Below are 6,654 nucleotides of genomic sequence, written 5' to 3' on the forward strand. Positions count from 1 at the left end.
AATACTGGCCGTGTCAAGCAACACGGTCAGCCGTGTTAGCTTACTGATCAAACTTTCCAACACGCCCCCTGCCAGGGCTGCTGACACAGGCCGTGTCAGCTAACACGGGCACCCATGTTAGCTTCCTATTTTAGCATATTGGGCTTCCTTCCCCTGACACGGGCCGTGTCAGGGCTACTGTACCTTCAAAACTTCTTCTTCCGACGAGCCCAGAACGCCCGATTCCCTTGGTGAGTCTTTGGGTATTCTTGTTTACACCTGAAACCAATCAAACTACCATAAGGAGGCATACAATGAAGTACATTGACGAAAACCGAAGATAATAATCAAAACAGAATAGAAATGCAAACATCTAATTTACTAAATAAAATAACATAAACAGGTAAAATAATGTGTTATCGACTTCGTGAACTTATGCCGAATGAGTGTCAAAAAACAAGTAGAATTGGAGACCGATCATATACGCAGTTCATGATCAACATTAATACCATTGGATTCAGAAATTGAAAGAACTGCATGTGCTCTCAAAAAAGTAGTTAGAGAAATAGCTCTGGAAGCAGGAATACCATAAGAAGAGCAACTATCAAGTTCTTCTGACTCGGAAGAAGAAGTCGTAATGACAGCTGCACAATCCTTAATTGTGGGGGATTACTGTAAATGAGCCGATGAAGGTTATATTTGAAGAGGGTTTGTACCGACAGACCCTGCTAACTTTGATATCCCACATCCAATCCAAAACTCAAACTTAGTATTTCTTAACCTTATAACTAAAAATGATTTTCTCTTACTCACACTTAGGATTTCAATTTCAACCTTCTTAAATCTCTCCCAGTAGTATCGCACATTCTTTTCATCTTCTTTACCATGTACATTTCGCTTTTTCTACTATAATATTTCATCTCTTATGTTCTTTCGTTTTTATCTTTTATGTTATTATTTTCTCTTTCAATTATGTTTTTATCGCACATTTCTTCTCAATCCCACATCTCATATGTTCTTTTTTTCATCTTCTCTAATCTCTCATCTCATATGTTTTTTATGTTTTATTATAATATCTTTGATATTATTTTATTCTACTATTATATATGTTTTTTATTCCATTTTTGTCTAATCTAATTTTGTGTATATCGAATGCGAAGTTTTTATCTAAATATGATAAGTTTTTATGTTATTTAGTAATGTATGAATGACTAAATACAAAGTTACCTTGTTCTCTATAGGTGTATGTATGACTCAATAAAAATATTGTAAAAAATCGAACTAACCGAACCAATCCAAACCGCATTAGTTTGGTTTGGTTTTATTTTTAAAAGTCAACCGAACCAAACCGAACCGCATGCTTTTTTCTCTTGCGCTTCGGATGATTTTTATCGTCAAAACTGCCCAAACCGCACCGCGAACACCCCTACTCAAACACATACAATTCGGGTTGGAAAGACCACCAAAATTTTCGTTGGAATAATAATAAAAATGCAAATGCTAGCCAAGGGATGCAACAAAGCTAACAAACTATGTTTCAAAGCAGGGCTGGCCCAATCAATTCAGAGGCCCTGTTCTAATTTTAAAAATGGGCCTAATATATATATATATATATATATATATAATATATATATATATATATATATATATATATATATATATATATATATATAATATATATATATATATAATATAATTAAATGATTAAAAAAACAAAAGATAAAATTATGTATTAACCAAATGAAGTACCAAAAAGTTCAAAGGTATTGTTTAAACTACTAACACCATTTCTTACAACTTAAATGATCTAACTACATAAAAAGAGCCTTCCTACGAACACTTTTTGAAGCAAAGTCGTCAACTAAGTCTTCATATTTTATTGTCTCCAAAATATCATTTTCAATAGCTATTAATGCCAATCCATTAAGCCTTTCTTGTGACATGGTAGACCGCAAGTAAGTCTTTAACAACTTCAATTTTGAAAAACTTCTTTCTGCAGAAGCAACTGTCACAGGAATAGTCAATAAGATTTTATATACAATAACTGTATTAGAAAAACAATCCAAGCCGTTTAAAAATAATAATATATCAGTAGGTCTTATGGTTTCTTCAGGCAACATTTCTCTTAGTAACTTCAACTCTGCAAAAAATTCATTTCCATCAATATCAGATTGTTCATTATGTTTCAATGCCTGCTCAAAGTTAGTACAACAAGACTTCAAAGTTGCATCATCTAATGATTGTAACTTGTGAGAAGTAAACAAGAAACCAAAAATACTTTCATACTCTTGGTATTGCTCAAACCTCTTATTAAGAGAAACAACAACTTGATCAACATGGTAAAGAAAATAATTAACCCTGAATGATTCTTCTTCTGATAGCTCGACTGATGGGATATTCAAATTCTCATCAAATTGCCTTTTTCTTTTAATTATACACCTTTGAGGAAATATCGGGGCAATATTCAATTCCACCGCAATTTCCTTAGCGTTAATCAATACCTTATAAAAACCTGTTTCTCTATATCCCTCAAAATACGAAATCAACCCCTTAATTTTTTGCATAGCAACATCAATAAGCATATCCTTTTCTTGTAAAAGCTTGCTAACAGAATTAATTGCAGATAATATTTCAAACCAAATAATTATAGCCATCAAAAACTCAAAATCACCAAGCTCATTTGTTACTAAGGATTTAGCTTCATTTTGTATTTTAGGATCAAAATCATTTTCTGACACTTCAAGCAAAGCTTCTGTAAATTCTAACATTTGAGTTCTTATAGCTTTGACACTTTCTACACGACTCTCCCAACGAGTGGATGACAATGATTTTGGAGTCAACCCTTTTACATAATCTTTCAAAATTTGCCATCTCTTAGTAGAATTGGCAAAAATTGTATAAATGCGTTGGACAACTCCAAAAAAATTCCTAACTTTAATACAAGAGTTAGCCATATCACACAATGCTAAATTAAGACTATGACAACCACAAGGAGTATAAAAGACTCTCAGATTTATGTCTAAAAATCTCTTTTGCACACCTTGGTGTTTTCCTTTCATATTGGACCCATTATCATAACCTTGCCCTCTCACGTCAAATAGGTCGAGACCAAGTTCTTTCAATTCATTTTGTAAAACATCAAAAAGCCCCTGACCACTTGTATCATTCACATTCAAAAATCCTAAAAATGATTCCTCAATACTAACAGAAGCTGAAGAAATATCCACATATCTTATTATCAAAGACATCTGCTCTTGGTGACTAACATCAGGAGTACAATCAAGTATCACTGAAAAATACTTTGCCTGTTTGATTTTTCTAATGATTTCAATTTTAATCGCAAAACCAAGCAATGAAATCAACTCATTTTGTATGTTATGCCCAAGATAATGAATATGAACTTTTTGAGTTGTAACACGTCTAACATGTTCTTGGATGATTGGGTCAAATTCAGCTAACATTTCAATCAAACCCAAAAAGTTTCCATTGCTATCTTCGTACAATTTCTCCTTAGAACCACGAAAGGCTAAATTATGTTTAGCAAGAAATTTCACTATTGAAATAACTCTTTTTAAAACATTTTTCCAGTGATCCTTTTCTTTCTCAATTAATCTTTGAGTTGTTTTATCAATAGTTTGAAATTTTTGCAGCCTTTTGCGATACTCATGCCAAGTAGTCATATTTTTAACATGTTCCATGCCTAACTCGTGCTCTTTAATTCTTTCACCAACATGTACCCAATCACTATAACCCTCATTTGCTAATTGTCCCCTAACAATCCCATTTTTAAAAACTTTACAACAAAAACAAAATACTCTATCAAGCTCTTTCGAATAAACAAGCCAATCTCTATCACACACCTCTCCATTTGCTAAAGCTCTAGTATACAAATTAGCCGTAAAACGTCTATTCGAACTATCTCTAGGATCCTTCACAATAGAATTATCTCTTTTTTAGGACCTTTCACAACTAATAAATCAATCAGTTTAGATTGAAGACGATCCCAATTTCTTGGATCAAATATATCATAATCAACATTATCATCATCATCATCATCGGCATCATCATCATTATTAACTTCATCAACAATTGGCACACTATCAAGATTATCATTTTCAATGGACACACTATTAAGATTATCATTTTCAATGGGCACACTATCAATATTATCATTTTCAATAGGCACACTATCAAGATTATCATTTCCAATAGGCAAACTATCAATATTATCAACATAACGACTTTCATTTGAAACTTGTGGTTCTTTGATTAAAAATTTATCAAGAGCTCCTACTTGAGATTGGATTAACTCTTCAATTTTTTTCTTTTTCTTACGTTTATCATTTTCACATTCAAATTTTATATTCTTAGGAGGCATCTTAGGAGGCATAATAAGAAAAACCTGAAATTTCTCACAATGTCTTTTGTGTCCGTCGATGATCTACTAATTATCCTGTTGTGAAATTGTGTTCCTACATCAATAACAAAAAAAAATCAATTACATTAAATAAAAGAAATTATAAATTAATCATCAAAAAATATTAATAATTAAATCATGGAGAAAAGACTTTAATTAATATTCAATTATATTTTATTATGTTGTGTTCTTCTCTAATATAGTACCATAAAAAATTAATATTATAAATTAAAAGCAAATTATAAATTAATAGTAAGAAAATAAATTACATTTAATTAAATAAATTATAAATTTATCATAAAAATTATCAATACTAATACATACTAATTTTGCTTTGAAAGATTCCAAATTGCAATTTGGTCTTATGAGAAAAAGTAGGTATAAAAATTGTCACCAACACCAACAGTATTCTTGTTTTGAATTTTGATACTACTGAGTAGTATATACAGTATACTAGTATCCCATTTCACCCTAAAATCTTGAATTTTGAATTGCAGTTGAATTTTGAATTTTGAATTTTGATACTACTGAGTAGTATATACAGTATACAGTATAATTTTATAAAGAACACAAGTTACCCTCATTTCCACCCTCAAATCTAAAATCTAAAATCTAAAATCAATATTGATACAGGAACTAAAATATGATTTCACCCTAAATTTTAAAATAAATCTAAAATTACTATTTTTCTACCTTCAAAATCAAATAATCACAATAAAAATAAATGGAAAGTAACTAATTGAATAAACTAACCTGATAAAAGAGAGGATTGAAAAGGAAAAATAAGATTTTTTTTTCTGGTTTCAAACCGCTCTAACAGAGAAAGAGAGAAGAGAATAACATTTGAGAGGAGAGAGAAGTGAGAACGTGTGAGAAAGGAGAAAAAATGTTTGGTTTCTAAATATCCTATTTTTCAGCATTTAATATTTTATTTATTATATGTGATACAAAAATATTTTTATTTATTAATTTTTTTATATTCACTAATAATAGTTAATTTGAGGCCCCACAAAAAGTGAGGCCCTGTGCTACTGCACAGCTTGCACAGGAAAAGAACCGGCTCTGTTTCAAAGGAATCCATCACAGTTGGAAGATACCTTGCAGGATTTCATTAAGGTCACTCAAAGTAGCTTTGATCGGGTAAATAAGACCCATGAAGAAATGAGTAGAAACCAGAATGTGTCTATAAAAAATTTGGAGATGAAGATTGGTCAATTATCCAAACAAGTAGCTGGTTTACCAAGCTCAAGTGGAAGATTCATCGGTAACACCTTTGATAATCCTAAGAATGAATCATGCAAGGTTATGGATATAAGTTTATGGGTGATTACTGAAAAAGGTAAAGATGAGATAGTTATAGAAGGTGTGGTTGAGACAGATGTGAGTACCAATCAAGGTGACCAAGAGGAAAGATGAGCCACTCTTGATCAACTCATTGATAAAAACTCTCCTTGGAGAAGAACAAAGAGGCAGATCCTGACTGAACCAAATCCTCCTTTACCAGATTACGTAAAACTACTATACCCGATAATTAAAAAGAAACAAGTTCAAGATGATGAAGCATGAATGTTTGCAAAGTTCAAGGAAATGCTAGCTACTCTCCAAGTAAGTATTTCATTCCATGAAATTTTATAACTAATGCCTAAGTTTTCTAAATTTATGAAGGCACTAATAACAGGGAAGAAAGAGAAAGTGATCAAGGAACATGCAAACATGACCGAAAAGCATGATGTGGTAAAACCTCAATCTATCACCCAAATTAAAAGAACCAGGTAAGTTTATTATTTCTTGTAATATCGGTGGAGTGAATATTTCACATGCTTTATATGATATGGGATCTAGCATAAATGTCATGCCACTAAAAACTATCAAGGATTTAAAGTGGGTGAGATCACACCGAGTAACATGATTCTCACTCTAGTTGACTCACATGTTACTCAACCGGTTGGTATTTTACATGAAGTGTTGTACATGTTGACGACTTAATGTTTCATGCAGATTTTGTAATGCTTGATACAAAAGGAGATTCAGGAGGATCTATTATTCTCGAGTTCCCATTCTTAGCAACCGGGAAGGTAAAAATAAATGTGGAGACATGTGAACTGATTTTGAAGTTCAATAATGAAAAGGTGGTGTTTAATGCATATCAATGGACACCATATTTGAAGAATATAGATACATGCTATCAATTGGAATATAAAGGTAGTGGAGTTCACAAAAGAAGGAAAAAATGAGTTTTCACCATCGTGAGGATATCC

General features: G+C 31.7%; 1 pseudogene; it reads right to left on the minus strand.

Moving 5' to 3' along the window:
* Window positions 1–1,790: 1,790 nt before the first annotated feature.
* LOC127079466 (uncharacterized) lies at window positions 1,791–4,357 on the minus strand (annotated as a pseudogene).
* Window positions 4,358–6,654: the final 2,297 nt, after the last annotated feature.

The sequence above is a fragment of the Lathyrus oleraceus genome, chromosome 5 (assembly GCF_024323335.1).
Source record: "Lathyrus oleraceus cultivar Zhongwan6 chromosome 5, CAAS_Psat_ZW6_1.0, whole genome shotgun sequence".
Lineage (NCBI taxonomy): Eukaryota > Viridiplantae > Streptophyta > Magnoliopsida > Fabales > Fabaceae > Lathyrus > Lathyrus oleraceus.